The sequence below is a fragment of the Arvicola amphibius genome, chromosome 3 (assembly GCF_903992535.2).
Source record: "Arvicola amphibius chromosome 3, mArvAmp1.2, whole genome shotgun sequence".
Taxonomy (NCBI): domain Eukaryota; kingdom Metazoa; phylum Chordata; class Mammalia; order Rodentia; family Cricetidae; genus Arvicola; species Arvicola amphibius.
In genome coordinates, this window is record NC_052049.1 from 95,020,106 (window position 1) to 95,030,256 (window position 10,151).

Consider the following 10,151-nt stretch of genomic DNA (forward strand, 5'->3'; position numbering starts at 1 on the left):
AACCTTCAGCACAAGCTTCTGCAGTGCCGGGTGTCCCCAGAGAAAGCCATCTTTATATGCCTGCTAGCCAGGGCAATACACAAAAACCATCCTGAAAGGAATTCACTACTGAGCATCACTAGGTAGACCTGCTTCCCTGAGATGAGTTTCTTTTCCAGTAGATAAGAGAACAGAGAAGGCTTCTGCAAGGCAGAACAAAAATGGCCTCTGAAAAGAGAATTAAAAATAGGACAATGGAGATTGTTCATGTTCACCTACAACAACACAGGCAAATCTGAGCTATTCCTCAGCAGATGCTGCAGTTTTTAACAAACTCTAAACACTAAAGCTCAAGCTACACAGAGTATCTCTGCGTCACGCTGTCTTTACACAACACAATTTGGAAATGGCCTGAAATGAGATTAAATGGCAGTTTGGTTGCGCTTTAATCACCGCAGGCAGATCAAGATGCCAGCGTGATTATGACCACGGAATCTATATTTGTCGTCTTGTGGGGATTTGCATCAGAGATGTAGTGATCTTTCCACAGTCACCCAATTTATTCATAAGGATGTAACAAGACATTGCAACTGGTAGTGAATCATTTAGTGTGACTTTCTCCCATCTGGCAGAGCCAGGGAGTAAGTTTGTCCACTCAACAGGCACTTTGACATCCAACTCTAGTCTGTAGAACCAAGAAGTTATAGTTAGATAGAAACAGGGTAGGGCAAAAGAGCCACTTCAGACCTCAGTCCCTGAAAGCACCAGGTTGCCTCTAATGTAAACTTAAAGCACACACACACACAGCAAGGAAGAAAAGCCTGAGCCAACCATCCAAAACTCAGGCAAAGGGAGGTTTCAAACGGTCTTGGACTTTCCTAGCTAGTTCCCATGTGGGACTTGTGATTGAAAACCTCCACACTGAACAGGGATTCATAAAACGCCTACACCATGCCAGGCTGAGGATGAGGAAAGGGTGGGAGGATGGAGAACACAGTTGCAAAGGTGGCTAAAATGTCATCAAGTGGGCTACAATGTGACAATCAAGTTGCTCAGACCCTTGCAGCATCTGAGACTGCTGCACTGTGAGCCAGCAAGGCAGCCAGGGCTGGTGCTGATTCCAGAACTGATATGACATGGTAAATGAGTGAGAAAAGGGACATGCTAGCTCCATCATGCTTTAACAGGCGTGGGCAGAGTGAGGCATCGTTATGTGGAGACATTCAACCAGCCAGGAGCCTAAACACCCTTGTGTCTCTGTCCTTCCTCAGCTCACAGCAGACTCAAGCCTGCACTGGAGAGCTGACTACGCACACTCTGTCAAATTCCTGATGTAAGAATCAGCCACGCAGAGAATATTTATGCCACTCAAACTACCAAACATTACTGCTGTCCTTTTAAAAAGGTCCCTTCCAAAGCCTGTGTAGAAATGTAATTGCTACTGCCAAGGTAGTGGGAAATGAGATAAAGGTGAAACCTACTAAAGTCAACTTCCATCAAGGGGCAGGTGTCCTTGCTTTCAGAGAAAGGACTTCTCTCGTGGTTCCCCCATGTTCGCTTGTCCTCCCGGCACATTCTAACACAGCACCAAGGCTCTCCCTTCTCATACAGAGCTGCCTCGATCTCGTACTTTGCTCTCATTAGTTTCTTGCGCCCTAGTCACCTCTATTGCTTGCAAATAGCGAAGCCTGTGCTACTCTGCTATAGCGGCAGAAAACAGGTACAGGAACCACAACCACAACCAACGCCTTTGTTTCCTTGCCATCTGATAAGCATTTATCGGAACAACACAACCCCTAAATCTCAAGGGTTAGAATATGTTGAATTTGAGTGTCCTTCACTTATGCTTTACCCCATTCTGGTGCAGTCTGTCTTCAAAGAATCAAAGAGTTTGATTCAGTAAAAGGAGATTTGGATCTGTGTCCTACCTATCTCCAAGAATGGCCACCAAGCTGTGCTGGGGGAACTGAGGTTAGCAAATGCTAATGATCACATGAGGCAAGACTGCCTCTCTGATACACACACAAGACTGCCTCTCTTATACACACACACACAAATACATATATACACATACATACAAAAACATACACATACACACATACCTACACACACTCATACAAGTACATACATATACACATACATAATACATACACACATTTGCACACACACACACATATATATATTCACACAAATACACACCTATACCTACACATACACACATATACATATATGCACATATATACATGCATGGAGAGAGAGAAGGGGGAGATATAACATATTGTCTTAGTACTTTCTCTGTGAAGAACTGGGGGGTGGTCTTTCTTTCATGACTGATATAGAGCTTTCATAATTGTACTATTTATTCCATTATGTGAGAAACACATGGATATTTGCCCACTCTTTAGATGAGGAGACTGAGACTAAGCTTGCTGACTTGTTCCCATGCCTAGGAACACGTAGGACCAGTCAGTGCTAAGGAGCTGAGCTTCTGTCTCAGGGTTTCCATGGAGATTGTCTTGTGGGAACCAAGAGAAAAACCCAAGAGCACAGTAGCATGTGCGTGCACACAGGAGCCCCAGGCAGGGCCAACTACCAACAGAAATACAGCAGTGCCTCTGCCCATTTTGTGCTGATAAAACAGAATAATACGGACTGCATGAGTTATACTGAATAGATAGTTATTTGACTCATGGTTTGTGAAAATGGGCCACGCACAACTGCAACCGGGGAGAGCCTGCAGGCGGCATCATGATCTGGACATGGGTAACAAGGCCAGAAAGTGAGAGTGGAACAAGCACCCTTCTTTAGCCTACTCCCATGGTAATGCTAGTTAGGAAGAGCCCCTGTGACCTGAGGGAAGCCTCCCAATCCTGCTACACTGGAAATAAAGTTTCCAACTTTAGGAAACACATTCAGGCAATGCAGCCTGAGTTGGAGACAGGGATACCAGGGAGCTGGGCAACCATGATTCTCTCAGGGGCAGAGTGTCAGAAACTTCTTCCCCGCGGACATGGTTCCCTTAATCCCGAAATGGGAAAACTACTCACATAACACCAGTGGAAGAATGAAAAGAAAGGTCCACTCTGTCAGAACCAAGGGCACTTGTCACAGTTGCTGCTTCCTTCCATAGCTGAGCCACGGGGCTAAAAACCAACTTTAGGGGCAACCAAACCGGGAGATTTTTAATTAGCCCATCATCTGCTGTCTGGAGGTGCCGAGGACACTAGAGATCCCTCTGAAGCCAGCAAAGGAATCCCTGAGAGCAGGTGAGCCCCTGAGAAAGTTGCCTGGCTGAAGCAATGCCATAAAGCAGAAGGCACAGAAGGCTGTGAGATAAGATGCCCTGCCACTACCTTCGTGGAGACTCTGAATGGAAAGAGGGTGAGACCTATGTCTCTGAGGCCCCTGGTAAGTCAGGCTTTGTGAGTGTTCCTCTGATACACCCTCGGAAGAGCCCAGAGCATCATCCCAAGGCAGACATATCCTCTTGTTGTTTTGTGCAGTAGTGGCTTCTTTTCTTCTCCAAATGCACCGTTCTTCTTCCTCCTCTTTTAAAGATGTACTTTAGTATGTATTTATGAGTCTCTCTCTGTGTGTGAATGTGTGTCTCTGCATGTGCAGATGCATGCACACACAGGGGCCAGAACAGAGTGTCAGATCCACTGGAACTGAGGTTACAGGCCGGTGTGAGCCCCATAACATGGGCTCTGGGAAACTAAAAGCAGTCCTCTAGAAGACCATCAAGTGCTCTTCGCTGCAGAGCCATCTCTCCAGCTCTAGCTCTCTCCTCTTTTATCTCTCGCCCATGGACAGATAGAGAGATTCCACCACACAGATGTGATTAAGCCGTCTGAAACCATTCGGCAGAATTACTAGCTAAAGAGTACTAAATGGGATTCAGAAGCTAGACACTTAAGACATCCAGGGTGATGGGAGAGAATGAGCTGTCTGGCCTGTTGTTTAGCAATAGATTGTAATTCTAAACACGATGTTCGTTATTCCACTGTGTGGATTCTAATTAACTGCCAGAAATGCATTGTTGAGGGGATGATGGATTATGCCGGGGAAACTATTAATACAATTCACTCACTTCTGCCCACGTGCAGATCAAGCCCAGAGCAATTGAATCTTGAGAGGCCGAGCTGTGAAGAGAGGACTGGAGATGGCTGCTTCATGCCTACCATGAGAACATAATCGGTGCCACCACACTGGCACCTACAAGGGCAACGCCTCCATCCACCCAGGTTCCAGGTTGCAGCTGACAGGTCTCTCTCTCTGATGGAGGGGCACCAGAAGACACCCCACTGAGTGCTAAATAACACACACACACACACACAAAAATGGGCCAAATCTAGTGAAGTGGTAATTACTTGAGACAGATATAAATTCCTGGATGAGTCAGCCAAAATTAGTCACATGAGTCTACAGAAAATGTGAAGATCACAGATAGGCATATGTTAGGAGTCTGTCATCCTTGGGAGTTCCCTGCTCCCCTCTGGTGCCTTGCTAGCTACCTAACCTCTGTGGTTATTCAAACTGAAACACGCAAATCAAAAGCTTTAAAGCTAACATACACATAGAAGAAGAAGCATGCAATATTTGTCCTTTTGGTTTGAGTTACCTCCCTCAGGATAATTGTTTCCTGATCCATCCATTTACCTGAGAATTTCATTTTTCTTAACAGCTGAATAATATTCCTCTGCATACATGCACCACATTTCCATGACCCATTCATCAGTTGGTGGACATCGAGGTTGTTTCCAATTTCTTGCCATTATGTATAGAGCAGCAGTGAACATGAATGAGCAAGAGAGAGAAAGAATTTAAGTTTGGTGAGTAGGGAGGTAGGGAAGATCTAGGAGGAGTTGGGATGATGAGAAATAATATAATAAAAATGCATTGTAGGAAAAAAGTTAATACAAGTTTGCATTTTTAAAAGACTTTCCAGCCTCAGACAAAGCCAGGGTAGACACAGTGTATGTCACAAAACATGTGTGTTATCTTAGTGTGTGGCTCTGCAAAGAAAGGTACTCTCTGTCTTTGCTTTTTAGTACTCTTTCTGTGCAATAATCATTTAGGAAATAAAACACTTATATTAGAGTCTTCTAGAGAAGCAGATTGCATGCAGAATTGACTCAAGTGATTATGGAAACTGGCAAAGCCAAAGGCAGACAATTCAGGGAAACTAGAGTTCCTTCCTCCTTGAAGAACTTCAGCTTTTGAGGTTAAGGCCCTCAACTAATTGGAAGGATTCGCAGTATGGTAGATAATCTCTAATCTCTTCTACTGTTTGGAGTCATCCGATAGTCAATGTTAATCTCATCTGCGAAATACTGCCATGGTAACATCTAGACTAGTGCTTACCAAACAACCGCTCCAAACTTCACCAGGTTAATACACACACACACACACACACACACACACACACACACACACTATCAGTCATCATAAAGAAAGTCTGATATAACAACCTAAAAGCATCCAGAAGGGAGAAAACACAACCAGAGGCTGTTCCATATGAGAAGTACTTACAGGAGCCAAAGGGGCCTGTGTCTTACCTACTGTATCTTACATGCTACATCTCACTAAATCTAAGACACTTACAACACTGTTATATTTATTATTATGCTTACTATGTGTTAAGAAAAAGATTGCCAATTAAAGTACAGCACATTCTTATGACATGGTTTTTACTTGATATTTATTCCGAGAGCTGTTGAGGCTTATTTTTGGCACTGCCTTTTATTATAGATTAAGCTTTTACATATGTAAAAAGGAAAAATCAGTGAAGGAAATTAAGATATTCTTAAAACCTCTTCACATTCAAATCTAACTCCTCTGTATCACTTCTTAATTCACAGCTTGTGATGCTCAATTTTTTTCCACATGATATTGCCTCTATCTATCACAAGGGGGCTGATGCAACACTTTCATAGGGAACTATATAATATCTGAAAGCCTGCGGGAGCCCTTAAGTGAGTTTTGCAATTATGTACAGTGAGCCTACTTTTGTCTCTTGCTCCAAGAATGTTACTAAGCATCCCCAAATCACTTAATGGGCAGCCTTATTACTGCAGGCCTAGAGAACCCATCTATGTTGTCTCATGGGTATGTTTCTGGACCACAGATTCTGAGTCTGCAGGTTCTGAAGCTGGAGTTTGGGATGCCAGTATATCCACTGGCCATGAACACCATGAGGCAGTCAAAACTCAATTGAAGCCATTGCAGGTAATCTAGGCATATTCCAATTTCTGTTTCTGTTGCAAACACAGTGAGATGCAAGAAGGAAGTGGACATTTCAAGTCCACAAAATATATTTATATGAAGAAATTGCCAGGTTTTGGCAATGCGGGGGTCTCTAGTGCCAGAGCCCCACACACTTTGCTTTACTTAATGGGCACACCAGTTTAATGAAGGGCACTGCCATGTTCCCTGCCCCACAGAGAAGCATCTTGGGAGTTTGGCAACTGGCCCTGCTTTACAATGAGTCCAAGAACGAGGCAGTTGTCTCCAAACCAAGTGTCTATCCAACCAAGGTGTACATGCTTGCTCACAGCAAATTCCCACTCTTCCCAGAGATGGTAACAAGACTAGCAAATGCTTCAGTGTTTCTCATGGGGAAGAGTTCTGGTAAGCCTGCAAAATTTTGATGGGAAAACTGCTGGTTCTTAAGAACAAGGGACTTTTCAGAAAGACCTGTCTGAGAACACAAAGCAGCCATCCCAACACTGTCATTTCAGCTTGTACGGTGGCAGGGCCAGGTTTCCAATGCTACTGCCCAGTGGCAACTCTTAGTGGTTGAAACGTTGGGCTTGTGTGGAAGAGCATTGTGGACTCAGCTCTGAAAGAGACCGCACTGAAGTCACAGGCAGAGACATCTGGAACAGCTGCTGACCCTCCCTCTCCAGGCAGAGGGATCCTTGGATAAGGAAACTGATACACATGTGTACACACACATCTCACACTTAATAAGGCAGTGCACCATGTCAATACTAGAGAAAGAAAGTCAAAGTCTCGACTCACAAAAAGAGTATTAACATTTTATTCCCTTGGATAAACACCATGAAGCCCTTCTTGATCTCAAACATATTATTGGACAAATATTGCATCTTTCAATAGGCTTTGGGTCTCCTTTTAAAATGTTGCCAACTGCACAGAGTTCATCTCCCTGTTGCCCACTGAGTAGCAGTTGGCCTCTTCTCTCCAGCTGGCCACTAGGGAGTACTCTGAAGGCTGCCAGGATGAATCCTCGGGAGCCACTGGCCTGTGGTGGCTCCCTGTGCAGAAACAGGATCTGGGCATCCAGGACTCAGACTGATAAGCATGTTCTTACCTCTTTCTCTGAGCACAGTCCTCAAAAATGGCAGGGGCTTCTTTGGAATTCTGGGTATCGGGCTGATGATGCAGTTTAGTGGTAGAGTACTTGTCGACTGTATGAGAAGTCCTAGGTTCACTCTCCATTATGACATCAACTGTAAAACTGAATTATTCCCCCTGCCTGTTGATTGACTCACTACAGTGGAGCATCAAGCCCAGGTATCTATCTATACAGTATACTAACTAGAGAGAGTGTCTCAGGGATCCCGGGAGAGAGCCCAAGAGTCTACTGAGAATGTTCAAGCTCTTACTGAATATGCAGTGATTTATTCCCTGGCTGCATATTGCAGCAATGAAGACGTGTGGTGGGCTTTGGTGCCAGCTATACTTCTTCATCACTAAGAAGATGAGGTAGAAGCTTCCTTTTCTAATTGAAAGCTCTCCTGAGACCTTGTACACGTAAAGGGGTCTCTGACAGCCCTGAACCTTTGTGGAGTCCCAGGCTTTCTGCACTGTGCACATGATGTCCCCTTTTCGTCTTCTCTGTGTGCAGGCTCACTGTCCAGCTAGCAGACACCACCACAGTCTTAGCGATCCATGGCTGCCCAAGGCCTGGCTCTGCCCCCAGTGTCCTCAATGGTGCAGTTTTGCACATCCGGACTGAGCACACTGATAGTGGATGTGTTGTCCTATGGTATCTGGACGTCTGATGACCTTAACAACTGCCACCCCAATCATCAACCGGCACCATCTTCTGCTCCAACTAACTACCTTTAGTTGAGTGAGAAGATTCCATAGTCAAGGATGGGAGGCCTGCTTTGATTACTAGTAGTGTGATCTTGGACATGTTACTTTTCATAAAGAAAAAAATCATATTTTCTTCTCTCTGTTCTCTCACTTATGTGACCTGGTGGGAAAAGGGTCCCCCCACACACCAAACTGTGATGTATTTGATGTTGCTATGGTACGCAGTAATTCATTATCTACCTTAAACTTGTTGTCCTATCACATACACGAGGGTCCAGTTCCTAAGATGGCCTCCCCCAAAGCACATGCCTGTGACAAGCTTTACACTGCTGCTTGCACTTCTGGTCACTGTCCATAAACTCTTGGGATGCGAATTTGCTGGTTTTGGTTTCTGGGACCCATAACACTTTGCTCGTGTTTTCTACAGACAACAGATCAGCAGTCAAGTGAAGGGGTACTTGGGGCATGGCCTGGAGGAAGGTGGTGCCTGTTCTCTGTTCCCTTCTGCTCAACCACAGAAAGCCCCTCAAATCTTACTGTTGAAGAGGTTTTCTGGCATTAATCCTTAGTCTCCTGCTCTTCCCAGAGGTCAGCGTGTGGCTCACATTGATGTTCCAGGGGCAATTATCCACTTTCCTGGCTCCCCTTTCAGGGACCCCTTGGAGACATCTACCAGATGTTTGCGGATCCCTGGGAGCTGGCTTGGCCATGCACCCTTGGAGAAGCAGTGTTTTACTAATGAGACCATCCCAGTTACTCAGCATCACTGTCTATTAAACAAATGGTACCCAGGCCTTGCTCTAAGGAAAGATTGAGACAAGAACTAGTCTGTTCTAACTTTTGGACTCCATGTGCTGAGGAGTAAAGATACTAGCCACTGATAGAGAGAGAAGCCAACAGAAGTCAGTTTGCTGCTTAGTCAGCTAGCTGCAGACAGGGAGGATGCCAGCACATACACCTTCCAGATAGGACACCATCGGCCTGGGTGCCAGACAGATTAGTTCAGCTTCTCTGCCCAGGAGACTGCTGGGCAGCAGGGCTGTGAGCTGTTTCCAGAGATTTGCATTTGATCTAAGTTACTGATGCAGAAAACGGGCTCTGGTCACTAAACTGTTCCCTGCTGATCCCTAAACAGACACTGGGATTATTTCTGCTGGTTGTGGGGGCTCGGTACCCTCAAATGGCAAGGAATAAAACTCAAAGAGGAACTCAGAGCAATAAGGATAACTCCTTAGATTTCCCCATGTCCAGGATCATGGAAGAACAAACAGGTCCTGTGCCTCTCCCACAGGGCCCCACCTTCTCTCCTGCTGCAAAAGTCTTTATTTTGCATGCCCATACTTCCAGCAGAGGTAAAAGGAGCCCTTGTGACTAAGAGAGGAGCCAGGAGGAACATGCTGCTGAGACAGGAAAGAGCTAAGACATGAAAGGCAATCATCAATGTCTGATCACGCAGAGAGGCGGGAAGATGAGAGCGAGGAAATGCCATCAGGCTGGGGCTTCTGTCTCTGGTGACCTTTGAGAAAGCAGGTTCTGCTGTGCGATGATGCAGGATCCAGATGGTAAGAAGTTGAGTGGGCAGAGAGGAACAGGAGAATCCAGGCAACCCATGTTGAGACAAACCAGACAGTGAAGTAAACATCAGGAACAGAGTAGAAAAAGAGCGTATCGGAGGTCTCACGGAGGAGAGGGTCTTGGGCACTATATTTAGGGTACCAATGGAGAGGAGAGAAGTGTGGGAGATGCTCAAAAGAACCTACACATGGAGAGTCATATGAGACATCAAGTCTCATCTTCATCTATGCCACCCACACATGGGCTGTGTATGCATTTGCAAATAAAAACAGAAGAAAGAAGATGGATGGACCAACGGCACGGTAGTAAAGTATAGGTAAAATGAACATGGAAGGTGGAATACCAGGGCAGAGAGCTTCATGCATGAACAGGGAGTAAGAGGAAAGGGAGATGAAGGAACAGAGAAAGGCATAACAAAAATGAAGGGACTGTGGGAAAAGTATGTGAAAACCTGTGATCGCACAGCCCATGTAAAAAATACTATTATAGGGGAATAACAGAAAATGTATGACATAAAAGGATAAAAGGGGAAT